Consider the following 27,858-nt stretch of genomic DNA (forward strand, 5'->3'; position numbering starts at 1 on the left):
ACAAGAATACTGGAGTGGGCAGCCATTCCTTTCTCCAGGGGATCTTCTCAACCCAAGGATCAAACCCAGGTCTCCTGCATTGCAGGTGGATTATTTACCGTCTGAGCCACCAGGGAAACACATGGTTCCCTCCTTGGGACCTGGATTCTCCTGAGAAATCCTCAGGGCTGAGGGCTTAGTTGGGGCACCAGCTTTGATCCAACCTCTGCACTCCAGGCAAGGTGCCCTTAGCAGGGCACCACCTGACCGTAGTGAGTGCATACAGCCAACCAACCTGCAACCTTGTGTTTCTGCATTGTAAATACCTGATTTTCTGCCTCTAACCTCATCAGAGCTTGCTTCCAGGAAGGGATCTAGTCCATGGCAGATAAGACTTAGGTACTAAGGGACTGTGTTCCATGTAAGTACTGAGCTTGGCTCACATTCACAGAGTGAAGAAATGAATGAAATAGTTTCTGGCCTGGAGATATGCATTCTGACTGGCATTCCTCCCAATTCCCTGTCCCCATTCATGCGTGCTCACCTCTATGTGGGAGGTGGGAAGGCCCACAGCTGGAAGGACAGGTGATGCTCGGGGGGAAGGCAGCTCTGCTGGGAGGACTGGGAGGACCCTCCATTCACTACCTCCCGGCCCCCAGCCAGACCAGTCTTATCCTGTGGTCAGTGAGGCTGGGGTGGGGGCCAGGAGGTTGCTCTGGGGACATGGGGCCATAAGAACCCATTAGAGCACTTCCTCTGTCACCAACAAATTCGGGGCGAGGCTTTGATTTTCAGAAAGTCCAGGCCAGCATCCTCCAGAACATCCTGGGGACAGAGTGGCTCTCCTGAAGCTTGGGAAGACCTGGTCAGGGGGGGTCCCTGAGAAAAGGCGCCCTGCCTCTGCAACCCCTATGGGTGCTCCCCAAGGGAACTTCCATCAGATTTGATGGTTTGGGTGCCCCCGGTCTGGGTCATGGTGGGGAGGGCTGCAAGGAGAAAGGGGCAGGGGAGCTGGGACCATCTACCTGGGAGCACGGTGACCTGGGCGGGGGAGGATCACCTACCCAGGAGCATGGTGACCTGGGCAGGGGAGGACCACCTACCTAGGAGCACGGTGACCTGGGCGAGGGAGGTGGGGTGGGAGGGCCGGGCAGGCAGTGTGAACTGGGTGGACTGATCAGGGGGTGGGGGCAGTGGTGTGTGGGGTGTGGAGCATAGAAGGGTCGTGGTAGGCGATCGATGGGGGTGGCCCTGAGGGGCAGGTGAGCACCATGGGCCACCCACCCCGCACCTCCGGTCCTCCTGGAGGTGATGCGGTGGGGGAGGCAGGACCTGGGACCCCAACGAGCGATTCCCGGCTCCCAGTGTCTGGCCTCCCATGGGAGGGTGGGGGACACTTCCGGCAAGGCGAAGATGTAATCTGGTAGTTGGGGACAGAGACTTGCTGGTCATGACATTTTTATCTCTTGAGACCTAAAATCTAGGGACTTCCTTCTATTCATCATCAATCAAGACCGTGTGTGTCAATGGCCATGGGCTTCACAGAAGTCCGAAGAAATAGCTGCAGTTTCACCGTTGGGTTCCAGGAGCCCTTCAAGGCTCTGTCCCAGATGGAGTTCAGCTTCGGGGGCAGTTTGTCTCCTAATGGTTCTTGGATCTACCTCTTAAAAGGAAAAAAACAACGTATATGTCTAACTATCCATCCATCCTAAAATGTGATTTAAGTATAAAAAGTGCTTAAAACAGATGCACAGTTTAAGGCATAGTTAGGGCAGACACCTCATGCTTTTGATCACCCACAGCTAAACAGGGCTTGCATCCTGGAAGCCTGCTCCATCCTCCTCAGTCATCCTGATTTATTCACTCAGCCTTACCTGCTTTCCTGGTTTTAAAGTTGCTTTTGTGGCTATAGTGACCTTGCAAAACTGTTCCCGTTCTGTTGAATATGTATGTTGTTTGCAGCATTCAGATCTTGAAAATAATGTGAGAAACATAAGCATGATTTCCTTAGGATGAATTCTCAGCTGTGCGGTTTTCAGACAACGGACACCTTTATTTTCAAGGTTCTTGTAATATGTTGCCATGTTTTTTCCCCGCAAGGAGTTTGGCTGATTTACACACCCACCTGCAATCCAATCCAATCCAGTCCAGTCCAGTCCAATTCAATTTGATTTAGTCTAATTCATTCCTCCCTTTCTCTCCCTGGGAAGAAATGGCAGTTCCACATGTAAGTCCCAGTTGCATCACATCTTTGCCAACACTGGGTTTGAGTTTTCTTAGACTAAACGCATCTCAGACTAGTCTTAGTTTGCATCTCTCAGACATTGGGAAAGCTGACTATCCATTTATGTTTGCTTACTAATTGGAATATCTTCCAAACTGTATGTAAAAATTGTCCACTTATCTCTTTGGATGTTGATGTTTCTCTTGCCTATCTGGATGCATTATTTATGTACTAGAGTAAATGCTTTTTGGCATTTTTGTGTCAGACTTTTAGAACTGAGTGAAACCTGGAGTTTGTTTGGTCTGGATGCCCCCTCCCCTTCCCCCCATTATGCCCATGACCTAAGTCTCAGCACCTGTGAATGTGACCGTATTTGAAAAAAGACTTTTGGCAGGTGGAATTAAGTTAAGGAGCTTGAGATGAAGAGAGCATCCTAGATTATGAATAGCAGAGAGTGGCAGCTGGGTGATACCCCCTTTCTGGTCCCTCAAGTCTGTAAGACATGTAGATCAATCCAACCCGTCTGATTCTCTACAAGTGTGGATTCTTTGGGGGCACTGGCTTCTTGCTCGGAAGTTGCTCTGTATTTTTCTTTCTATTCTATGGATACTACTGTTGATGCTCTGACTGTTACTCATACCCATGGATCATCAGGAGGGGCTTGGGATACATAGCCAGCCCACTAATGTATAAAGGTCAGATTCACTGAGTTCCTGGGCAGAGCTGGAAGAAAAGATACGGATTTCTGGGGGTTATGTCTCTGAGTGTGACCTGGTACAGGGAAGGAGGAGGGAGGAGGGTTCAAGATGGGGAACACGTATATACCTGTGGCGGATTCATGTTGATATATGGCAAAACCAATACAATATTGTAAAGTTAAAAAAAAAGAATTAAAAAAAAAGAAAAAAAAAAAAGAATTACTCAAAGAACCTAGGAGCTTTTCTTGTGACTCAGCCGGTAAAAAATCTGCCTCAATGTAGGATACACAGGTTCAATCACTGGGTTGGGAAGATCCCTTGGAGAAAGGAATGGCAACCCACTCCAGTACTCTTGCCTGAAGAGTCCCACAGACAGAGGAGCCTGGAGGGTTACAGTAGATCTGGAGCTATGTTGTCCAACTTGGTTGGACGAATGACACGAGTGGCTACTGAACACCTGAAATGTCATGGCCGCCGCTGAAGAATTGAATTTTTTAAAAAGTTAAAAAAAAAAATCATTTTTGACCTCGCTGGGTCTTCCCTGCCACGCACAGGCTTTCCCCTTTGTGGCAAGCGGGGATTACGCTCTGGTTGCACTGCATGAGCGTCTCATTGTGGTGGCTTTTCTTGTTGCAGATCACAGGCTCCAGGTGTGTGGGCTTCAGTAGTTGTGGCTTAGTTGCCCCACGGCATGTGGAATCTTCCCAGACCAGGGATCGAACCCGTGTCCTCTGCATTGGCATGGGTTTTCTTAACCATTGGATGACCAGGGACTGTATTTTTAATTTTCTTTGAATTAAAATTTTTAAAATGCTCAATTCAGTTCTTGGAAAAAGTTAAAGGATGTTTGCAACAACAGATTCAGATGTGTAGTATGTGAATCTACTTTTCCAACTGCCAAGTTTCTGAAATCTAAATATAGCTCAAGTACTATCAATGAAAATTTAGTGTCCAAATTGAGATGTTGTGTGTTAAATATATACCAGATTTTAAAAGCTTAGTGCCAATAAAATAATGTAAAATATCTCACAAATTATTTTTCATGTACTGTGGATAGAAAAGATAACATATTTAAGATATACTGATAGTGTTAGTCACTCAGTCGTGTCCGACGATTTGCAACCCCGTGGATTGTAGCTCGCCAGGCTCCTCCATCCATGGAATTTTCCAGGCAAGAATACTGAAGTAGCCATTTCCTCCTCAAGGGGATCTTCCTGAGCCAGGGATTGAACTGGGGTCTCCTGCATTGCAGGCAGATTCTTTATCATCTGAGCCACCAGGGAAGGTTCTTAGATATATTAGTTCAAGTAAAATACAATTAAACTTAATGATACCTGCTTCTGCCACTTATTGGGCTTCCCCGGTGGCTCAGCTGGTAAAGAACCCGTGTGCCAATACAGGAGATGCAAGAGATGCAAGTTCAATCCTTGGGTCGGGAAGATTTCCTGGAGAAGGAAATGGCTACCCACTCCAGTATTCCTGCCTGGAAAATTCCATGACAGAGGAGCCTGGTGGGCTATAGTCCATGGGGTTGCAAAGAGTTGGACACAACCGAGCACGCACACTGCCACTTACTGGTTCTGTGGCTCTAGGTGACTGATTTCTTCTGATTTCCTTTATCTAAGATTACTGAGTTGATACCCTCTAGACTCATCCCAGGCTGCAACCAACTTTGAGGCTGGAGGGTTGATGCTGACATTGGTGGGAGGGTGGTCTCTCGTCACATGGGGAGGCTGGGCTTTGGGCAGGGTTGGAGCCCCCAGCCCAACAGGAATGCCTCTTTTCCCCATCCCCCGCAGAAGGAGGTTCCTGGATGGAATGCTGGGCCATACAACGTGGACTTGACCCTCGGGCAGCTTGTGTGGAGAGTGATCAGGGCTGGGTGGTCAGACTTCCGGGTTGAGAGTCTCTATGGAAGGGCAGAGGAAGTATGATTACTTTATTCCATACTGAGCTGTCTTCCACACGTGCAGCAGAGCTGAAGCTAAAAGAGGAACCCTTGTTTTATTTTTTAAAAGAACTCTTTTTTTAAATTTATTTTTAATCGGAGGATAATTGCTTTACAGTGTTGTGTTGGTTTCTGCCGCAGAACAACGTGAATCACCCATAAGTATACACATGTCTCCTCCCTCCTGAACCTCCCTCCACCCCTCTAGGTCCTCACAGAGCTCTGAGCTGAGCTCCCTGTGTTATATAGCAACTTCCCACTAGCGATCTATTTACACATTGGAATGTTTATGTTTCAGCGCTACTCTCTCAGTTTGTCCCATCCTCTCTTTCCCTGCTGTGTCCACAAGTCTGTAGAAAACCCTTATTTTAAGTAATAACTGAAGAACCTGTTATGGGAAAGGCACTCTCCCATACATTGTATCATTGCATCTTCTTGGTAACCCTGTGAGATAAGTTCTTTTCAAGCCTGTTTTTGCTGTTCAGTTGCTCAGTTGTGTCCAACTCTTTGAGGCCCCATAGACTGCAGCACATTAGCCTATTTTAGACAAGAGGAAATGGGCTTATAGGAATTAAGTGAATTGCTCAAGACCACAGAGCTGGTTAAGGGCAGAGGCAGGATTTAAATCCAGCTCTGCCTGAGGCCAAGGCTCAGAGTCTTGGAAGTAAGTTGCTCACAATGACCAAGAGGGCATCTGGGCTGCAAAATGCCCTCAGAAGTGCTTCGTTATAATCCCACTGCCCCCCACTTCAGAGATGGGGTCCATGAGTTCTGGTGGGGTTGCTGGTGGAGAGCCAGGCTTGGAGCTCGATCATTGCTGGGTGGCCTCTGCTCCCCGATGCCAGGCCTGTTGGGAGGCACCTGGGAGCCCTGCTGCGTGTGTTCCTGAGGAACAGAACCCTGTTAGAGGGTCAGCCTGACTGTCCACAGCTAGCATGGTCTGAATGAGGCTCAGTTGCCCCACTCTCGTGCCTGGTAGTATTCCTTTAAATATTTATGTAAGCGGTTGGACGGCCCTGTGAAGGTGAAGGAAGCCTTGATGTCCTTCCTAGGGCCTGGCGTCTTGGAGTCCAGAGAATGTGGGATGAAAATCTGATACAGGCACTTAGGTAAACAAGGTGAGAGGAGACTTCCTGCTCTGTCCCGCCTCTGGGCCTGAGAATGTAATATTCTAAAGGACCACTGGGTGTCGCCCTCGCTCCACAAGTGGGTCTTCTTCAGTCTAAGGCTTGTGCTAGCCTTAGGGTCCAGGAGGTGTGTTCCATTATCTGGCTTTGCTTTGAAGGTAGTGGGCCTGCCTTGGCCAGAGATAGCACCAGGGAGCGCAAACTGTTTGTAGGCAACATCAGGAATTTACTGGGATTGCTCATAGAACACTTTTCTGTGGAAGTCTCCACTGTGTGGGCCCCAAGGCTTATCCAATTAAGAAATCTCCAGGCTCTTGGTGTCAAGGCCATGTTTTTGCACCTGCAATATCCCGGCTTCTTTATCCCAGGGGCTTGGAAACATTGGACACTAGGCCCCTGACCTTACTTGAGGGATGGAAGGGCCTGGAAGATCCAGGCAGATGAGGTACTGCTGAGACCTTGACACTGCCCTGGTCCCCACAGAACATAGGCCTGTCCTCATGGACTCTCTCAACATGCTGGGGGCAGGTGGGAGGGACCCACCACCTCCATGCCAAGACCGAGGGTCAGATGGGGGAGTGCCTTGTTCAAGGTCACTCAGCTGGTCGGGGCTGAGTCCCCTCCTGCCACAATTCCATCCAGAAAAAGATGCCCCTTATGGGTTGAACCCTGTGCCCCCAAACTCATGTGCTGAAGTCCTGACACCCAGAATCTCAGAATGTGACCTTATTTAAAAATACTCAGTTGCAGATGAGGCCATACTGGACTGGAGTGAGCCCCAATCCAGTACAGTGGTGTCTTTTATAAAAGGCGGAAATTTGGACACCTCTCTTCCCTGGTGGCACAGATGGTAAAGCATCTGTCTGCAATGCAGGAGACCTGGGTTTGATCCCTGAGTTGGGAAGAGCCCCTGGAGAAGGGAATGCCAACTCACTCCAATATTCTCTTACCTGGAGAATTCCATGATCAGAGGAGCCTGGCGGGCTACAGTCCATGGGGTCAAAAAGAACTGGACTGAGAGGCTAACACACCTGGACATAGATAGCACCCAGGGAGCAGGCCGTGTGAAGGTGAAGGCGGAGGTCAGGGTGATGCCTCCACGCGCCAGTGACACCGGAGATGCCCACCAAACCACGAAGGCTCCCAGAGTCTCCCCCACAGCCCTTACAGCCCCTGGCCTCCAGCGCTGGGAGGTGATAAACTTCTGTGGCTTAAGCCTCCCAGTGTGTGGTCTTTGGTCACAGCTGTCCCAGTGCACTAATGCAGTGCCCAGGCCTGAGAAGCAGTTTCAGAGCCTTGATTCTTCCCTCTGGGCCTCTGACTGGTCACCGGCTCTTATCTCCTTACTGGACCCTCTGATTGAACAAGTCCTCTCTCTCCCCTCCGCTTCTCCCCAGCCTCATATTGTGGACTTTGCTCCAAAATGACCAGCCTGTATCAGTCCTCCATTCTTTCAGGAAGTTGAATTCTATCGGAGGCAGCAGATTTATACTAAGGTGTGAGTGACTAACACCTCAATGGTATGATTTGGGGCAAGGCCTTCCTTAGCTCTTCCAGAGGAACATCTGTGTTGGAGAAAGTTTAATTCTCTAAGAGGGCCCTTTACTGAATGCAGAATAATTTTGTCATGTGATTGCTTGACCTGTCAGTAAGCCATGAAATGTGCTGTCTTCCTTAGGATGAGGGTGGAGTCCTGGAGTCTGTGTTAGTGCTGTGGACCCGGGACGGGTTCTGGCTTCTTCGCAGCTGAGGCCCGGGAGCAGGCCCATCCCTCACCCAGCCAGGAGAGGCCCGGGCCGCCTCCCACCTCCCTCCTCAGTGGGGAGGATGGAGATTAGACCTCCTCCAGCCCTTCTGCTTCTTCCCCCCCGCCCCCACCAGCTCATAAAAGCGGGATTGCTCACAGGGGTGAGGGTGTTTTCAGCTGCTCCAAGCAGATGCATTGCCCCTGGGGTGGGTGGTGCTGGCTGGCAGGCCTACTTGGCCTCCTGGGAGTCAGGCTGGCAGGATGTAATGGGGCCCAGGAAGTGCTGGTACCAGACAGGCCGCACAGCTTGGCTTTAATGAGTGGTGACCTATGGTTTTCGGCTGTGGCGGGCTGATGGGGTGGGGGCGTCGGGGGTACTAGGGGAGGCGCGGAAGGCAGGGTGGCCCCCTGAGCTGGGTGCAGTGGTCTCTTTCTGCAGGAGCCTTGATGTCCTGGTGTCTGGGTCGAGGACTGGGAAGGCAAGAAGAGTCCCTGGTGGATGGGGAAGTGGGGAGGGGCCACACTGGCTGGATCACCCCCTCACAAGCCAGTCTCCCTCAGGACTGGCAGATCCCTCTCTGCAGTCCACTGCACCGGGCTTGGGTTAAGCCATGCTGTGGGGGCAGCTCATGGTGTAGGAAGTGGCCCTTTTTCCGGAAGAGCGCTGTTCACGGTGGCAATACTGTGAACCCTGACATGCTTACTCTGCCTGATCACGGCCCTGAGCTGATGGCTGGGTGGGGCAGAATAGACTGTGTGCAGTAGAAATAGGAGCAGGAGAGGAAGAAGGGCATTGTTGCCTGTCAAGGGATTCAGGGAAAGCTTCCTGGAGGAGGTGGGATTTGAGCAGGGCCTTGAGGGATGGATGGGTTTATCCTAGAGGAGGGGGTGGGGAGGCCAACCTGGCTGAGGAGACCCTGCAGATGGAGCATCCAGGAAGGAGTGGGTGTGGGACACGTAGGCATCAGGCAGCTGCTCCAGGCTGTTCCAGGGCCTCTTAGCAGGGGAGCATCACCATGGAGCACCCCCCTCTCTTTTTTTCCAACATATTTTATTATTACATATTTTATTTATTTTTCTTAACTCATTTCTTGATTCAAATGACTCACTGGAAAAGACCCTGATGCTGGGAAAGATTGAAGGTGGGAGGAAAAGGGGACGACAGAGGATGAAATGGTTGGATAGCATCACCGACTTGATGAACATGAGTTTGAGTAAACTCTGGGAGTTGGAGATGGACAGGGAGGCCTGGTGTGCTGCAGTCCATGGGGTTGCAAAGAGTCAGACATGATTGAGCAACTGAACTGACTGACTGAACTCAAATGCATTAGCGAGTAACTTCAGTACAATGTTGATAAATTAATAATAATATAATAAAATTAAGTATCATTTATGATTATTACTAAAAAATCCCTTAGCATATAAGAAATATAACAAAACTTCCTTAATCTTATAACGGACATCTGTTGGCTATTACTAGGGGTCTCTTTATCCCAACTGCTGTATTCTCGATTCCCTTCTCTTCTCCAAGTGCTCACCATGGTGACCTTCCCTCAGCACCCCTGGCCCCGTCCCTCCGGTTTGCCCTGAATTCCCTCCGTCTTGTCTGTTTTCCAGCCCTCATTGCTGGTATCCTACGATCATGTCCAGACCCAATCCCACCTTGTGTGTTGAGCTTCCCTGGCTTCGCTCAGCCTTCCCTCCACACCAGGCACCACTCACTCTTTGCCTTCCTGAAATAATTTTCAAATCTCCCGTGTTATCATTCTGTGAATACTGGTCGGGCTTCCATCTTGTTGGGCATCATCGGAAAGTCGTGTCTCCAGCCTGCAGAAAGTCACAGATGGGGGGCAGGCTGACACACCAACCCATCCCTGCGCCACGCGGCCAGGCCTGGTTCATAAGAGGGTGCAGACCTGGTGTCTGAGAAATGTCCTAGCTGAAGCCCCAGCTGCCTCTCCAGGCATCTCTGAAGTGTGGTCCCCTTCCTATCGCACCCAGGCAGTGGCCAGGACAGCTGGGTCCCCGGCGCAGTGAACAGGCCCTCTTGCTTGGGTCATTGCTTGCCTTGCTTGCTTGTCTTTTCCTGGTATTAGTTCACTCAGGGTTTAGCAGGGCCCTTATTTGGAGAGCCTGGCTTCCTGGGACGAAGTGGAAAGCTGAGCAGACTCAGACCTGCTGGCCTCGTGGCAGCGCCGTCAGAAACCAGATCGTGTTTCTGTCTCCCCACCAGCGCTGGGAATTGAACTATGTGCGGAAATACAATTCATAAATCGATGGACTTTATTTCCACTGTTCCCAGGCTTTAATTTCCAGAAACAAAATGTCAGTGTTATGGCTGAAATTCTCTTAGTTTTAGGAAACCCATCATAACCCAGAATTGTTTATGCATAGTTCATATATTATATGACAAGAAGGGTTTGGAGAGTAATGGAGGGTCACGGGATTGTGGTTGCACGGAAACAAGATGATCTGAACGTGGCGGTCCGTTATTTATATTATCCAGATCTGCGTCCTGCCCTCACAGCTCCTCCCCAGGAATAAACCCAGGGAGTTGTGGGGTGCTTCTGGAAGACGAGGCTGCGGGTAACCTGCCGCCTCCAGACATGCCAGGGTCTATCACTCAGAGAGCTTGCACATAATGTGTGTGCTGGTGTGTGTGTGAGTGTGAGCAGGTGTGAGAGAGGGTGTGAGTGAGTGTATGTGTGGGTGTGACTGCTGTGGACTGTGTGTATGTGTGTGAATGAGTGCGTGTGAGGGTGTGAGTGTGAGTGGTGACGGCTATGTGTGTGTGTATGTGTGTGAATGAGTGTGTGTGACAGTGTGATGTGAATGCTAAGGACTGTGTGTGTGCATGTATGTGAATGAGTGTGTGAGAGTGTGGTGTGAGTGCTGAGGGCTGTGTGTGTATGTATGTGTGTGAATGAGTGTGTGTGAGGGCATGGGTGTGGTGCTGAGGGCTGTGTGTGTGCATGTATGTGAATGAGTGTGTGAGAGTGTAGTGTGAGTGCTGAGGGCTGTGTGTATGTGTGCGAATGAGTGCGAGTGAGGGTGTGAGTGTGAGTGGTGATGGCTGTGTGTGTGTATGTGTGTGAATGAGTGTGTGTGAGAGCGTGGGTGTGAGTGCTGAGGGCTGTGTGTGTGCATGTATGTGAATGAGTGTGTGAGTGTGGTGTGAGTGCTGAGGGCTGTGTGTGTATGTGTGTGAATGAGTGTGTGAAAGTGTGGGTGTGCCCCTGAATGTGTGTGAGGTTAGTGTGAGAAGAGCGTGGCTGCGGCAGGAGAGTTGGCTCCAGTGTGCTCCACCAGTTGCTGCCAGCGCGACCTCTCACCTCAGTGTCCGCACCTCTAACCTGGGAGTGGCAGCGCCGACCTCAAAGGCCTCCGAGCGTTTCGTGAAGTCTGTGTATGAAGAGTGGAGGGAAGGGCTCCCCTGCCTGCTGGGGTTTCTAGACGCTTCCTGGGAGGTGCACCTGTGTTGGGGCCGAGGTGTGTCCTTGGGTCTTGCCAAAGGCCTGTGGATTCAGGGGTTACTGTGCCCACCTCTGTTCCTTCCCCTGGATTTTGGGGAAGCTGCTCTGTGTGCACAATGGTCAGGCTGGGAACGGGACCCTCCTGTCATCTGTGCTCCTGGTGTGAGATGGACTATTGGGGAAAAGCTCCCCCCAGGTCAATTTTTATCCTCTCAGTTTTGAGCAGAACATCAGTTTTATCCCGTCTTTTTACACGATGCTCCATGATGTACAATCTGCATTTGCTCAGCTCATCGCTCAGCCTTGCTGGATGGTCTCTGTAAGGAGAGAGACAAGCAACCACTTCTAGAAGCAGTTCTGGGAGCCCGGGCATCTGCAGCCTGTGGTACCCGCCAGGCCCTGGGCAGGGCTGTGTGCTCTGCTGAAGGGCAGCTCTGGGCAGGTGGCGGTGAGGCTGGGGGTGCCTGGCCGGGGCCCCTCCCCAGGTGCAGAGTCTGCAGATCACCTGTCACTGCTGGGGTTGTCTTTTCAGACCCCAAACAAGGTTTTCAAGTGGCAGAAACTGACTGAAGCACTGAAAATCATTATTCGGATCATTTAATGTATTAATAAATTTTGCTCTCACTTAACAGAACGCAAGTCTGCCTTCCTCAGTGGAGATGCATGCAGGGCCCCTTTCGGGGAGGCCAGATCCTGTTGTTCCAGATGACAGCTTCTGTCCACACTGCGGCTGTCCCCATGCTGTGCCCCTGCCTTGGGTAGAGGCTCTTTCTGCTCCAGATCCAGCCCAGGGGACCCGATACTTCAAAAACAGGAGAGGAGAGCTTCTCAGGGCAAGAATCCTCCTTGGCCTCCGGCGACGGTGCTGGGGACACCCGTGATTGATACCCCACGGTTCCTTCTCACCCTGATGCAGGCCCTCTTTTGCAACCAGAGGCCTGGCAGGTGCAGCCAACGGGGGTAGATGAGGAGGGGATCAGAGACCCCCCTCCCTGCTCATCACAAGATGTCTAGGAGCACAACTGGAAAACCAAACAAGTCATAAAGGAGTTGGACCCCGAGTCTCTTCCTCCACAGTAGACTGGCAAGAGAAGGAGAGAAACCTCGAAGTCACCATCTGCATGTCGCCAGCCTGGAGAGCTTCACACTTGGCCACGGGGGTGAGTCGTTGCACTGACAGAAGACACGGCGGGCGTGGAAAGTCTCTCTAAGACGCACCAGCGGCTCAGTGCTCACCCGGAACACAGGCATGGCTTTCTCCGAGGAAGAAAAAAGGCCAAACTGACCGTGAAGCTGGCTTCATTTTTCTCCTGAGTAACTGTGTGCAGGACTCTGAAAACCGCTTCATTCCACGGCGAGGCCTGCTGTGCTGAGTGCTGCAGAGGCTGGCGAGGCAGACTCTTCCTGGAAGGGGTGAAATACACGGTACAGTTCAGCAGCGGGAGAAACAGTGTTGTTTCTGAAGACATCAGTCCGTGCTCGGGCTGTTTTGATTTACTGTTAATCTGGGGAGTCTGGCTTCTCCTGGAAAAACATGGAATGTGCGTTTTTAAATAATTGCAATCAAAATCTTGCTCTGATAAGGACTTTCTGATTTCCTGGGCTTTGGACAGCAGCCATTTGGGGTCAGGAGATGTGTGCGTTAGACATTTCAGTCGTGTCTGACTCTTTGCAACCCCATGGACTGCAGCCCGCCAGGCGCTTCTGTCCATGGGATTTCCCAGGCAAGAATACTGGAGTGGGTTGCCATTTCTTCCTCCAGGGGATCTTCCCAACCCAGGGATCGAACGGGTGTCTCTTGCATCTCTTCCATTGGCAGGAGGATTCTTTTACCACTAGCACCACCTGGGTCAGGAGATAGTCACCCTGTAAGACATGTTCTCGAATGTTCTTTCCAGCCCATTCCCCCAGGCTCTTGTCTAGAGCAGAGTGGTGCTGCCTCCCACCCCCAGATTTCTTCATCATCTTTAAAGGCTTCCTGGAGTCTGGTGGAGGAAGACAGGGGCTGGGACAGGGAGCTTGCATGGACCACAGGGCAGACCTCAGAGCCTGCCTTCCTGGTGGTGGTTCTGCTCTGACTTCCAGTAGTTGGAGGGAACAAGGGGATAGACAGTCAGGAGGTGTTCTATGAAACACATAGAACACATCTGTGTTCTATGAAAATTGACCTAGGACTCCTTACAAAGCTGGTCTGCCTTCCCTTCCTTCTTGAGGTCAGAATTGATAAAACAGGTTATTGAATCATCCTCGTGATGGGGCTCAGGGTGTTGGAACCTGTCCAGGGGCCCAGAGGTGAACTGAGGCAGGATGCATGTTTGGCTTTGAGCAACGGATGCTGTGACCTGGGCTCTGCAGATGGAGGGGATGTCAATTAGCAGGGGCTGTGGGTTTTCAGGCTGAGTTGTTTGGGGGAGTAAAGGGAGACGGAAGAACCCATATTTTAAAATGTGAATGCGAGGAGAGGAAACAGATGAAGAAAAGAATTTTGGTGTGTTTTTTTTTTTTTTCCATTTTACCTTACAAGTTAATTTTGGGGAAAAAAGCCTTTGAAATGCTGCCAGCACTGAAACAGTGAGAGTTCAGAAGTTATAGAGTCCTACTCTGGTTTCAAATCAGGTACTTAACGCTCCTTTCTCATCATTCAGCACGGAGACATAGCCCCCAAAGGTCTCCGGAATTTGATTTCATTCTCCATTTCAAGGGGAAAAAGCATGGTGAACAGTCTGAACCTAGTTTCCTCGGCAGCAACAAATTCTCATGAAACCAGCGCATGGGAACTGGATTTCTTAAAGCTGTTTTCGGAGGGGCTGTGTGTCTCCATGGTGGTGTCGAGGAGCTGCCCCTGATGTGGGCTTCTGGGAGGGGGCATGGGGGGAGCTGCAAATTGGATTCGAATATAATTGATATTTAAGTCTCTCTCTGGAAACTTAAACGTTGATAGTTTACATCTCTGCTTAATAGCATATTAAATCATTTTATAACTCTTAACAACTGTTTAATCTTTTCATTGTTGAAAAATGAGGTAGTTGATCTAAGCCATGTCAGAATATGCCAGGAAAAACTTATTTAAATGTACCCCCCCCCACCATGACACCCAGAGGATTCGAGGGACCCATCTGTGTGTTGGAAGGCCCGCCTCTATGACATTGGGGTCTCACTCTGGATGGGGTCAGACAGGAGGGTTCCTCAGTGGGTGGGGGCTGGGGGAAGCCAGTGAGGGGAGGTGGGAAAGGCTGGAGCCTGGGATTTGGCCCTTAGGCTATGGCGTGGCTGCCATCTAGGCTTTTGGCTGCTAATGGGGTATTGTTGAAAAGATGCTTTTCTGGCCGACAGCGCGCTCTGTGATCTCTCCCTGTGTTCAGCAAGGTTGTTTGTGCACCATTGTAATTAGAGTGCTCGTGGCTGGGAGAGAGAGGGGTGGGGGGCAGAGAGAGAGGACAAGAAGAAGACAGAGAAAGTGTTCTGTTTTTCCAAAAACAAGTATGCCTTCTCCTTGGGAATGACACCAAAGAATACCTTCTAAATGAAGTATGTTTTCCTTCAGAGATTACAGCATCAGTTGATCAAAGTCCCTTGGAAATAGCTTTTGGCAACTCCGAGGTTCTCTGCAACTCTTCTTTGACTCGAGCAGGGCGGCCCTGGGCAGGGAGCAGCAGCCATCTTGCCTTTGGAGGCTGAGGAGCCCCAGGGTGGGGATGGACAGGTGTCCTGTGTGTCTGTTGACCGCCCTGCAGACCCTCGCGGCCTCACATTGGTTTGGGGTTGGTTTGGTTGGAAATGGTTCTGTGTCTTGGGAAAATTGATTGTGGTGCTCGAGCTGGCTCCCTCTGTCCACGTAACGCAATACAGGCATCTTCTAAACTTAAACAAGGCTCTGGCAATCCTGGTGAAATGTATTGTCGTCGGCTCCATGTCCTGACGTCCTCTGTAGGGTTGAGGAATGTTTGGACCTCGGCCCCCGAGCCCTTTCTGGTTTAAGTTTAATGAAAGTGTGGGCAATCCAAACGTCTACCTGGCAGCAGGGGAGAGACCCTTCACGTTAATTATTGCTAAGCTCAGCTGTCTCCTTCCAAGTCCTATATACAGCCCTACACATTTGTATACATTTTATATGGTCTATTTCCATTATAAATTGCCCATAAATTAAATACAGATTTTCCTGGGAACATCTTAAAAAAAGGAAAGGATCCGAGTGATCCATGTTTCTGGTATTGGAGGTGACGTGGATGCGAGGGGGGGCGGGCGGGCCCGAGCGCGGACTCCCCAACATGAAGGTCATGCGTCTGGGTTAAGGCAACCTGAGTGGTGTGTGAACCGAGTGCAGCGTGCCTTGTCTCCATCGTTCGTGGTGTGAGCTGCGCGCCGTGATTTAAAGAAGGATGGAGACTGACTGATTGACCTAGACAGACTGGAGGGGGTCCGGCAGGGGGACAGGACAGTGAGGGATGTGGGCTCTGTCTCTTCTCCAAGGAGGGGGCTGGTTTGGTTGTGCTGTTCGCTAGGAGAACATTCTCGGTATGGTGTGGTGGTGCCCTGGGAATCGTCTTCATTGTGAGGTGTGTTGGCAGCATAATCTGTTGTTAATAAAAAAGTGCTAATGGACTTTATTTGAGGTTCATCTCTGAGACCGTCTCAAATCCCTGCATTCCAGTTCCTTTTTTTTTTTTTAAGGTAGCAAGTAGGTCTCTCTCTTTCTCAAAAAAGTGTGTGTTTAAAGTCTATATATTTATTTGGCTGCATTGGGTCTTAGTTATCGAATGTGGGATCTAGTTCCCTGACCAGGGAGTGAACACGGGCCCCTTGCATTGAGAGCGCAGAGTCTTAGCCACTGGACTTCCAGGGAAGTCTCTCCTCGTTCCTTGTCTTACTTTTCTTAAGGTAGTAACTAGGTGTCTCTCTTTTTTTAAAAATATTTTCATTTATTTGGCTGCACAGGCCTTAGTTGTAGGACCTCCCATCTTTGTTGGGGCCTGGAAGATCTTTACCTGGAGCATGTGGGATCTGGTTCCCTGACCAGGGATCGAACCCTGGCCCCCTGCATTGGGAACTTGGAGTCTGGACCACCAGGGAAGTCTCTCCCAGCTCCTTGTTGAATGGATAGCCAACAGTGGCTTTCTCCCCAGGCTGCACCAAATGCTGAAGCCCATCTGTGCCCCAGTCTCTGCAGCCTCAGCCTTTTGCCAAGTGACTTGCCTGCTCCCTCCCTGCTTTTAGGTCCTTACTCAATGTGACCTTGGCCTTCTTGACCACTTTAGCTAAAACCTTACCCTGAGTACTAACCTCCCTTCCTGCTTTATCTTTTGGCTTATCTCTATTGGGTGTACTGTGTATTTTGTGTATTGTTATTACAAGCAATAATAAATCTAGGGTCTATGGGGCAGGAAGTTTTGTCTCTTTCATATTCTCTTCTGCTCCAGTGCCTAGCACCTAGTAGATGCTCAATAAAATCGGTTGCATGACTGCCTAAGTGAATGCCCATGGAGTTACATTTGGAGATCATCAGTTACAAGTAAAGGAGGAAAAAAAAATGTGGCAAAAATCTGCTTTGAGAGATTAGGTGTGAGCCAGTTAGCAGAAATTGTGAAAAGAAATTATGAAAATAATAAAAAAATAGCTTTCAAAAAATATGAACTTCAACTAAGAAATGAGCAGACTTCAAGGGGCATGCATGCCCTTGGCAGAATACTGAAGGTGAGTGAGGATGGTTACTGATCAGGCAGGCTGCGGAGAGGACTCTGCTGGGGCGGGGAGAAGTTCACCATCACATGGATGCTTTTCTCCTTTTCTCTGCGATTCTACTTAAGGACATAAAATGTACTATCCTGAGCTCTCCTAACATTCTTTATCCTAGCCTTCTGGGTGCTTTGGGGGGCTCAAATGACTCTGGGACTTGTCCCAGATCACGGGACTCTGGCTGGGCCAGGTCCACGTGGCACAGGTTTCTTGCTCAGAATGCTAGCCCCTTGGCCACTGTCATCCTGCCATGGCTGGGGTCTCCCTCCCTGCAAGTCCAGCAGGTGGTCTGGCCCTGGTAGTCTCTGGCTGCCTTCCAAATAGCTTGCAGGGCCATTTTCCTAGGCCCCAAAGGTGCCACAAGTTCATTTGTCCCTAAATCAGGGGCTCGTTCCTTTATTTTTCATTCAAGCTGCCAATTTGTGTCTTACCCTCCCCTGGAGTCTGTTCTGACTGTCGCTCCCCCAGCCCCCAAGTGTCAGACTGGACACCTTCCTCCCTCCTCTCCCCATGTCCCTCCAGCCCTAGCTCAGACCCTCTCTTGTGAGCCCTGCATGGCGGCAAGAGGACCTGGGATGCTGAGCTGAGAGCAGAGGGGCCTGTCGGAGGGTAAGCTATTGAATGCCAGAACCCACACAGCACAGGAGGGACCCTGTTTCCCATTTCCCTTCCCATCTTTCTTTTTTAAAAAAAAAAATTAATTCATTTATCTATTTGGCTATTCTGGGTTTTGTGTGTGTAGGGTACATGCTCAGCTATGTCTGACTCTTTGTGACCCAATGGACTGTAGCCCACCAGGCTCCTCTGTCCAGGGGGTTCTCCAAGCAAGAATACTGGAGTGGGTTGCCATTTCCTCCTAAAGGGGGTCTTCCTGACTCACGGATCAAACAGCCATCTCTTGCGTCTCCTGCGTTGGCAGGTGGATTCTTTGCCACTGTGCCACCTGGGATGTGGGTTTGCTAATTAATGAGAACCTATTGTATAGCACAGGGAGCTCTACTCAGTGCTCTGTGGTGACCTAAATGGGAAGGCAATTCAAAAAGGAGGGAATATATATATATATATATATATGTGCATATGTGTTGTGCTGTGCTCAGTCACTTCAGTCATGTCCAGCTCTTTGCAACCCCATGGACTGTAGCCTGCCATCTGTCCACAGGATTCTCCAGGCAAGAATACTGGAGTGAGTTGCCATGCCCTTCTACAGGAGATCTTCCTGACCAAGGGATCGAACTTGAGTGTCTTGGGCCTCCTGCACTGGCAGGCAGATTCTTTACCACTGTGCCACCTGGGAAGCCCATGTATGCATAGAACTGATTCACTTTGCCGTATAGCGGAAACTAATAGAACATTGTAAGGCAACTGTACTCCAATAAAAATAAAAAATAAATTAAAGCTAAAAAAGTTTTTATTTATTTATTTATTTGGCTACGCTGGGGCTTAGTTGCTACATATGGGATCTTTTTAGTTGCAGCATGCGAACCCTTAGTTGGGGCATGTGGGATCTAGTTCCCTGACCAGGGATTGCACCTGGCCTGCTGCATTGGGAGCTTGGAATCTTGGCCCCTGGACCACCAGGGAAGTGCCCCTCTCACTTTCTTTAGGATCATCTGTGCCTCAGGGTTTATGTGGGACTCAGGAATAGACAGGAGGCACTTTGAGTCTCCCAGCTCCGGAATGTGTAGCAAGTGCCCTCTTGAGGGACTGGTGACCTCAGGTGGTCAGAGGGCCTGGGCTCCATTACAGTGGAGCCGAGTGACCACATACAGGCTTCTTGATCTCTCTCCCTACAGTTTCTGCATCTGTTCAGTTCTTCAGTTCAGTCGCTCAGTCATGTCCAACTCTGCGACCCCATGGACTGCAGCACACCAGGCCTCCCTGTCCATCACTAACTCCTGGAGTTTACCCAAACTCATGTCCATTGAGTCAGTGATGCCATCCAACCATCTCATACCCTGTCATCCCCTTTTCCTCCAGCCTTCAATCTTTCCCAGCATCAGGGTCTTTTCAAATGAGTCAGCTCTTCGCAACAGGTGGCCAAAGTATTGGAGTTTCAGTTTCAACATCAGTCCGTCCAGTGAACACCCAGGACTGATCTGCTTTAGGATGGACTGATTGGATCTGTAGGGGAGATTTAGATTCTCATGAGATGGTTATTTCAGTATTTATGGGTTTTTTTCTTTTCGTTGTGTAAATTTCTGGGCTATTTGACTTTGGAGTTGGTGATGGACAGGGAGGCCTGGTGTGCTGCAGTCCATGGGGTCGCAAAGAGTCGGACATGACTGAGCGACTGAGCTGAACTGAACTGTCTAAGATAACTCTATATAGGCATCTCTTTCATTTTAATAATAAAACAGATATCTGGAAAAAGTTTATGAAATGCCACAGGAGGGTGTCAGTCTCTGCTTTAGTGATGGTGTTAAATAGCTCTGGGAACCCTGTGCTTCTGCCCAAGTGCTTGTTCTGAGACTGTGACACCCAGTCCTTCATAAGACTGAAGCAGCCCCCCTGGGTTGGGGCCTTAAGCACGTGCACCAGGGAAGGTTCTCTGTTCCAGCCTAGGACCCAGGGGGCGGTTGGGGAAGGACCAGGAGACCCTGTGCTTTATGGCCCGAGGTGAGGGATGAAGTCTTCCCCACTTGGGCTTCATAAATTATGCTGTGGGGTCCATTAGAGCTGGGTGGGGAGCAAGAGAGGGATTTTATGTGTGATTTACACATGGCCTTTGTCCGAGATCCCGCACATTGCCAGCTGGACAGCGGCTTCTGGCAGATTCCATGGTGAAACCCCGGACTGGGGTGGCCCCCACAGTGTGAAATTGTACCACATGACCTGTGGCTGAGTAGAGGGGCCCCAGGGACCCCACAAGGAGGCTGACTCCTCAGAAAAGCCGGGAAGAAGGTAAAGTCACACAGCCCCTGTCTCCCGCTCTGTTCCAAGGAGGACTTGGAACTCAGTCCCCAGGGCTGACGTGACTTGTCCCACTCGAAGAAGAGTCCTCTCAGGATCAATCATGGCTCTGGAGACAGCAGTGCCTCTGAGATCATATAACCCAGTTTTGGATTTTATTTTGGAAGAAAATATCTTGGAGAGACAAGGGGGTGGTAGCCAGGGGCACGCAGTAGGTCAGCAAGGGGGCTGAGACCGGACCTCTTTCTCTCACCTCAGGCTGCATCTTTGGACCAAAGAGAAGGGTGGCCAGGTGTGGGCAATGTCCCCTGAGTTGTGGGGAAACGGTCTTCCTGTGTGTGTAAGGCTCCTGAGCTGTTGATGGCCTTCCCAGTCTGGGATTTCCCTTCCTCCTCCCCAGCACTGAGTCCCGAGCTGCTGAGGTATCTCAGTGCCTCCCTGGAGAATGCCTGGCGCTGCCCAGGGGTTGCCAGACAGCTCAGCCTTGGCGGCTTCTTTCCCCGTGTGGGTCTGAGACAATGACTCATCCTCCTTACTGTGGATGGCGGTGGCCTTAGGGAGGCAGGGGGTCTAGACCTCATGCCTGCACCTCCAGGGCCACTGCAGGGCTGAGCTCATAGTTCCAGCTCTCCCAGCATCCAATCTGACTCTGGGTGCAGGGCGAGGTCTGGCCTTGGAGGATGCATGTGCCCTGCTCACTGGCTGTAAGGCCCATTGGGCTTCTCCAGGAGCTGCTGGTTTCCTGGGGATGTTTTAGGAATGGGGTGCAGTGTGACTCAGCCTCAGAGGCTTGGAGACCCCATATGAGGCTCTCATTCCTGCTTGCCTCTGTCCTGAGGCCTCCCTACTTGGTGGGTATCTCTTCTTTGAAGGGCCTCATGCCATTACCGCCTTGAAAGTTTTCCTAAGTTTTGAACATATTTTCAGTCTTCCCTGGGCTCCTGAATTATATGGCCGGTCATGTCCCTAGCTCCTGGTATTCGGTCTCTCCTACTCTTCATCCAGCTGAGATGGGTGACTAAGGAGGGCTGGCAAGAGGGCAGAGCAGAGGGCATTTCTGGGTGGTGGGGGGTAGTTGCTGGCTGGGATGGAACAGGGCAGGATTGACCTTCAGACCATGAACTTGGTAGAGGTCTTCTTGGTAGCCTGCCAGGCCCTGCTTTCTGTGGCTTTTCTCCTTACCTTCTCCATTCTCTCTACATTCTTCTAATTTCTGATTCTCCCTCCAAAATTCTTATTTTGAGTTTTGAGGATAGGTTTTATGAGGTTGGCTGCTATAGTAGTCAGGCAAGGCAAAGTTAGGTTCCAAAGCAACCTGGAAATCCCAGTGGTTTCATCTTCTCGTTGTTCAGTTGTTAAGTCGTGTCTAATTCTTTGTGAGCCCATAGACTGCAGCATGCCAGGCTCCCCTGTCCTTCACTGTCTCCTGGAATTTACTAAGATTCATGTCCATTGAGTCAGTGATGCTATCTAGCCATCTCGTCCTCTGTTGCCCTCTTCTCCTTTGGCCTTCAATCTTTCCCAGCATCAGAATCTTTTCCAATGAGTTGGCTCTTTGCATCAGGTAGCTTCAGCTTCAGCTTCAGCATCAGTCCTTCTAATGAATATTCAGGGCTGATTTCCTTTAGGATTGACTAGTTTGATCTCCTTGCAGTTCAAGGGACTCTGAAGAGAATTCTCCAGCACCACAGTTCGAAAGCATCAATTCCTTGGCTCTCAGTGTTTTATTTATTGTCCATGCCCCTTGTCTGTCACAGATCTGGGAAGGAGACTGCTCCTCACAGAGTCATTCAAGGTTCTAAGCTGCTGGAAGCTCTTTCACTTGGATCTAGATTGTCTGGAGCACAGTCTTGATGAGATGGTAGGAGAAGGGGATGAAGGCAGTTCCCCTAACTGCTCCTTATGCATTAGCTTGGAAGTGACACTCATCACCTCTGTTCACAGCCCACTGGCTAGAATCAGTTGTGAGGGCCCATCAATTGCGAGAGGGTCTTCTACTTCCAGGAAGAAGAAAAGAAATAGACCTTGGTGAGCAGAGGATGTGCCTAGTGAAGTGGCCCCTGAAACTTTGGTTGAATAGGTGAGTATGTGGAAGGAAGGAAAAGCCACCTCCCGTGCCACTCTTCATCTAGGGAGAATTTTGTTTACTCTTAACCTGGGGGCATTTCAGATGTTTACCGATGACTTTCTAAATGCAATACAGCTTCCCTGGTAGCTCAGCTGGTAAAGAATCCACCTGCAATACAGGTGACCTCAGTTTGATTCCTGGGTTGAGAAGATCTGCTGGAGAAGGGATAGGCTATCCACTCCAGTATTCTTGGGCTTCCCTGGTGGCTCAGCTGGTAAAGAATCCACCTGCAATGTGGGAGACCTGGGGTCCATCCCTGGGTTTGTAAGGATCCCCTGGTGGAAGAAATGGCTACACACTCCAGTATTCTGGCCTGGAGAATTCCATGGACTGTATAGTCCATGGGGTCACAAAGAGTAAGACACAACTGAGTGACTTTCACACACACCAACACAGACCTAGCAGCTTTGATAACTCCCTTGCTATGTGATATGGCATGATAGTCCAGGCTTGTCTTTTGTGTTTCCTGTCCCAGACCCAGAATTAGCCATTTTCCCTAGACATCTTGATGTCTTTTCCAGTCCTGTGGACACTGCTGAGTTTTCCAAATTTGCTGGCATATTGAGTGCAGCACTTTCACAGCGTCATCTTTCAGGATTTGAAATAGCTCCACTGGAATTCCATCACCTCCACTAGCTTTGTTTGTAGTGATGCTTCCTAAGGCCCACTTGATTTTATATTCCAGGATGTCTGGCTCTGGAAAAAGTCAGTTTTCATTCCAATCCCAAAGAAAGGCAATGCCAAAGAATGCTCAAACTACCACACAGTTGCACTCATCTCATATGCTAGTAAAATAATGCTTAAAATTCTCCAAGCCAGAATTCAGCAATACATGAACTGTGAAATTCCAGATGTTCAAGCTGGTTTTAGAAAAGGCAGAGGGACCAGAGATCAAATTGCCAACATCTGCTGGATCATCAAAAAAGCAAGAGAGTTCCAGAAAAACATGTATTTCTGCTTTATTGACTATGCCAAAACCTTTGACTGTGTGGATCACAATCAACTGTGGAAAATTCTGAAAGAGATGGGAATACCAGACCACCTGACCTGCCTCTTGAGAAACCTGTATGCAGGTCAGGAAGCAACAGTTAGAACTGGACATAGAACAACAGACTGGTTCCAAATAGGAAAAGGAGTACGTCAAGGCTGTACATTGTCACCCTGCTTATTTAACTTCTATGCAGAGTACATCATGAGAAATGCTGGGCTGGAGGAAGCACAAGCTGGAATCAAGATTGCTGGAAGAAATATCAATCACCTCAGATATGCAGATGACACCACCCTTATGGCAGAAAGTGAAGAAGAACTAAAGTGCCTTTTGATGAAAGTGAAAGAGGAGAGTGAAAAAGTTGGCTTAAAACTCAACATTCAGAAAACTGAGATCATGGCATCTGGTCCCATCACTTCATGGTAGATAGGTGGGGAAACAATGGAAATGGTGGCTGACTTTATTTTTCTGGGCTCCAAAATCACTGTAGATGGTGATTGCAGCCATGAAATTAAAAGACGCTTACTCCTTGGAAGGAAAGTTATGACCAACCTAGACAGCATATTAAAAAACAGAGACATTACTTTGCCAACAAAGGTCCATCTAGTCAAGGCTATGGTTTTTCCAGTGGTCATGTATGGATGTGAGAGTTGGACTATAAAGAAAGCTGAGCACTGAAGAATTGATGCTTTTGAACTGTGGTGTTGGAGAAGACTCTTGAGAGTCCCTGGAACTGCAAGGAGATCCAACCAGTCCATCCTAAAGGAGACCAGTCCTGGGTGTTCCTTGGAAGGACAGATGTTGAAGCTGAAACTCCAATACTTTGGCCACCTGATGTGAAGAGCTGACTCATCGGAAAACACCCTGATTCTGAAAGACTGAAGGCAGGAGGAGAAGGGGACGACAGAGGATGAGATGGTTGGATGGCATCATCGACTCGATGGACATGGGTTTGGGTGGACTCCGGGAGTTGGTGATGGACAGGGAGGCCTGGCGTGCTGCGGTTCATGGGGTTGCAAAGAGTCAGACACGACTGAGTGAGTGAACTGAACTGAGCTGAACTTGATGTCTTTTAATGGAAATGATTTTTTGAGATCACAATCTTGGTGATAAAGATGCTTATGGATATTTAGACTGATCTTAACATTATCTTCACTTTCACTTTTCTAAATGAAAAGCCCTCAGCCAGGCCCCAAATTTCCCTTGTGGTGGAAAGACTCTGCCCATTACCTGTTGCAGGATCTGGTTGTGCAGGGGAACTTCTGGGACTGAGCAGAGTCACCATAGAAGAGCTGATTAAAAAATAAAGGATACTTAGTATCTGTAGATGAGGACAGCTGGCAGATTTTAAGTTTGATACACTTAAAACAAGTATGCATGTGTGCTAAGTCACTTCAGTTGTGTCTGACTCTGTGACCCTATGGTCTGTAGCCCGCCAGGCTCCTCTGGCCATGGGATTCTCCAGGCAAGAATACTGGAGTGGGTTGCCATTTCCTCTTCCAGGGGATCTTCCCAACCCAGGGATTGAACCTGAGTCTCCAATGTCTCCTGAATTACAGGTGGATTCTTTACTGCTGAGCCACAGGAGAAGCCCCCAAAACAAGTATAACCAGGGCAAATCTGATCCCCATCATTTGGGTGTAAGAAATGTCACATTTATTTTTCTAAATCAAGTTGGCTTGGTCCCCAGCCTCCTGGCAACTGGGATGTCCAATCTCTCTCATTTTTTGTGTCCTTTACCCCCACCCCCACCCCCACTGCTCCGACCCCTGCATCTGACCCCCTCCTCCTCTTTGCTCTTCCTTTACTTCTGCAAGGGTGAACGAGGACAGGCTACAGAAAAGCAGGCTATGGTTTCCGTTTGACTATTTCCCCCCTTGCCAGGGGCTGTGTGCTCCATTCAGGGCAGTGAAGCCCCCCTGTGCTACATGCAGAATGGGGGTCCCACTGCCGCCCAGGAGATGATGATGTTTAGTGCTCAGTGTCATGAAGTAGACACCATAGCCTACAGCCAAGGTCATCCTGTCCTGCAGTCCTGAGCCTCTCCATTCCTGACCAGTGGTCTGAACCCCTTATCTGTGGAACATGCTGGCTCCTGGCCATATGGCCACTCGAATCAGGCGCTTGCCTGCCTGCCTGCCTATCTCCACCGACACTCAGCGGCACTAGCCATCAGCCACAATATATCCAGAAGATTTAAGTGTGAGTTACCTCATTTTGTTCGCATTTCCATGGCCAAAGCCCATCGCAGACAAAACACCAATAAAAGCCCAGGCCTGGAGAACACAGGGCCATAGCGCAGATGAACAGGGTTGATCTCATGGCCCAAAACTTGAGTCTTTTTTTCCCCCTTTTTTGGCAAAAGAGAAAATGAAATAAGTTTGAAAACAATGTACAGTCTACATTTGATGGCTGTAGAATGCGTATGGCCTTCAGCTGCTTCCAGCAAATTATTCATGATCTATTTGCGCATTAGCTAGACGCTGACACCATGTCTCCTCCTGACACTGACTCAGCCCCGCTGGGGCCCTGCCTGGGGCCTTCTGGTCTGGGGCCTTGAAAAATTCCATACCTGAGCCAGGTAACTCCCCTAGGATCGCCTCTGAGCTCGAGTTCACGGACAAACTCAGGAACGTGAGGCATTTACAGGGTCTTTCAGTGGTGGCCCTGAAACTGGGCTTGGTGACGTGGGGGCCATCAGTGTGACCTGGGGACAAGCTACCACAGGTACCTGTGCAGGTCCCAGGTGCTCGGTCAAGCCTGGATTGTGTGTGGTTCCTCTCTGTGAAAAACAAACCAACAAACAAAACACATCTATTTGCATTGCTAATGATTCACAAGAATCACCTCTCAATTTCAATATCCCTGGGTACCTTTTCCTCTAAAGTAGTGCTGAAGTTTGGGTGAATTGCTTGAAAAGAACTCTGACTAGACAGAGACTAGACAGACCATTATATCCCATTCAGTGGCTTTTGCCAATTCCCTTCACTCTTTGGGCCCTGGTTTTATTTTCTCTTCTAAAAAGCAGGAAGCATCCAAAAAAAAAATTTTTTTTAAAAAGATCTATGAGAGCCTTTCTTCCTAAAAAGCCCCACATATAGGATAGATAAACTTGGATTTGCGTTTTGCTGGGGAGAGCGGGTGGGTCAGTTGCAGGGCCCTACTTTGCCCCAGCACTCTTTAAAGGACTCTTTGCATCCACAGGGCTCCATAAAGCATAGTTTGAAAACTGCAAGGGTGGGTCACATGTAAGGACATGGCGATATATGATGTTCTGATTCTTAGCCCACCCTTACCTTGACAAACCAAACCAAAATGGCTACAGAGCTTCCATAAGCCTCAAGAATTAAGGCAGAGATGATGAGGCGGCCTGTGTTTTCATGCAAGCTTCCTCTTCCTCCTCTGAGTTTTGAAGCCCTTTTTGTGAACTCCCAGGCTCCTCCACTTCCTGGGCTTGGACGATACTCGACCCCAGGGTTCCATCTCTCTCACCATCCCTGGCATGTCTAAGTGGCAGGTCTTAGAATCCAGAGAGAGATGGCCCACTTTGGCCATGGTAAGTTTCCAGACAAAGTGACTTTCCTCATCCTGGGAAAGCTGCCTTCCTCCACCCCATTTAGCCTGGTGAAGACCAGTCAAGGGAAATTTCTGCTTGTTAATGGTGTGGAGACTGAGCCGACAGAGATGTGTGTGTCCTGGGAGGCTCAGCCCGGAATGCTTCACAGCAGGTGCCAATCACAGGTAGCCCCCACATTGGGAGGCCTAGTTCCCTCACTGTGTCAGTACTACAGATCTTGCTCCGCTAGGCTCATGTTGCAAGTGAGTTTCCAATTTCTGGGTTGGGGAGGGAGGCCTGGCATTTTAGCTTGGGCTTTCCTGGCTGTGGACAGGTGGCTAAGTTGTTGGACACACCTGGCCTAGGAAGTATCCTTTTGGGGCCTGTAAAAGCAGCCAGCTTCTCCCTGTGTGATGTTTGTGGTTATCCATCAGTGCCCTGAAATTCTGATGGAGCTAGACTTTAATCCTCTGATGCCTTGAAGACACCTTGGTCTGGAAAGGACCTCAAAGCCACCTCTCTCCTCTCTGAGTCACCGGAGAAATTCCTAGTATGATCTTTGGTGGGTGGTCATCTTCTGCTATGATCTATCTTGGAGGTGGCCTTTCAAGAGGGCCCATTATACTCTGAGATGAGAAAATAGACAGGAAGCTTTCTGTAAGGATTTCTCTATGGAAAAGTAGTATAGATGCAGCAGGGATGACAGTTCCATGACTTCCCTGTAGGCTGTAGTTGTCCCTGTGGCCTGGTTCTGCCTTCTGGGGCCATGAAGCTTATGTGCTCCTCCAGCCCAGGGAAGCCCTACAGGATCCTCCAATGACAAGAAGCCACACATGGGGCTTTGAGACCCTGTGAATAAGGTTTCTCTCCTTCTCAGGGATGGCCACCAAAGCCACCAAATGAGGAGAGGTCTCCCTTCTTGGTACTGCTGATGTGATGGATTGGAGCTCAAGGGGAAGGGTGGTGCAGGATTTGAACTCTAGCTGGACGTAAAGGGTCCTTCTGCTCCCCCAGGAATCTTGGGCTTCAGGTGGCCCTGACCCTGTTATGGGTTGTGCCAATGTGCTCCCATCCACTGGGGCAGCCTTCTCAGCTTGGGCCAGGTCTCCTGATTGTGGGCCAGGTCAAATGGTCAGGAAGCCACCAAGGCAGTGCTCAGAGTAGTAGAAGAAGGGAGAAGCAGGAAGGGGCAGGGCTCGGCATTTATGAAGCACCTACTGCATGCTGGATTTTTCCATTTAGTGTCCCACTGAGCACTCACCTAACTCTGTGGGCTGGTGGGGTTCTTACTTCACCAGCAAGGATGCTGGTCTTAGAGATGCTGGTGTTGACCATTGGCCCACTGTG

Source organism: Bubalus bubalis, chromosome 12 (assembly GCF_019923935.1).
Source record: "Bubalus bubalis isolate 160015118507 breed Murrah chromosome 12, NDDB_SH_1, whole genome shotgun sequence".
In the NCBI taxonomy this organism is placed as follows: Eukaryota; Metazoa; Chordata; class Mammalia; order Artiodactyla; family Bovidae; genus Bubalus; species Bubalus bubalis.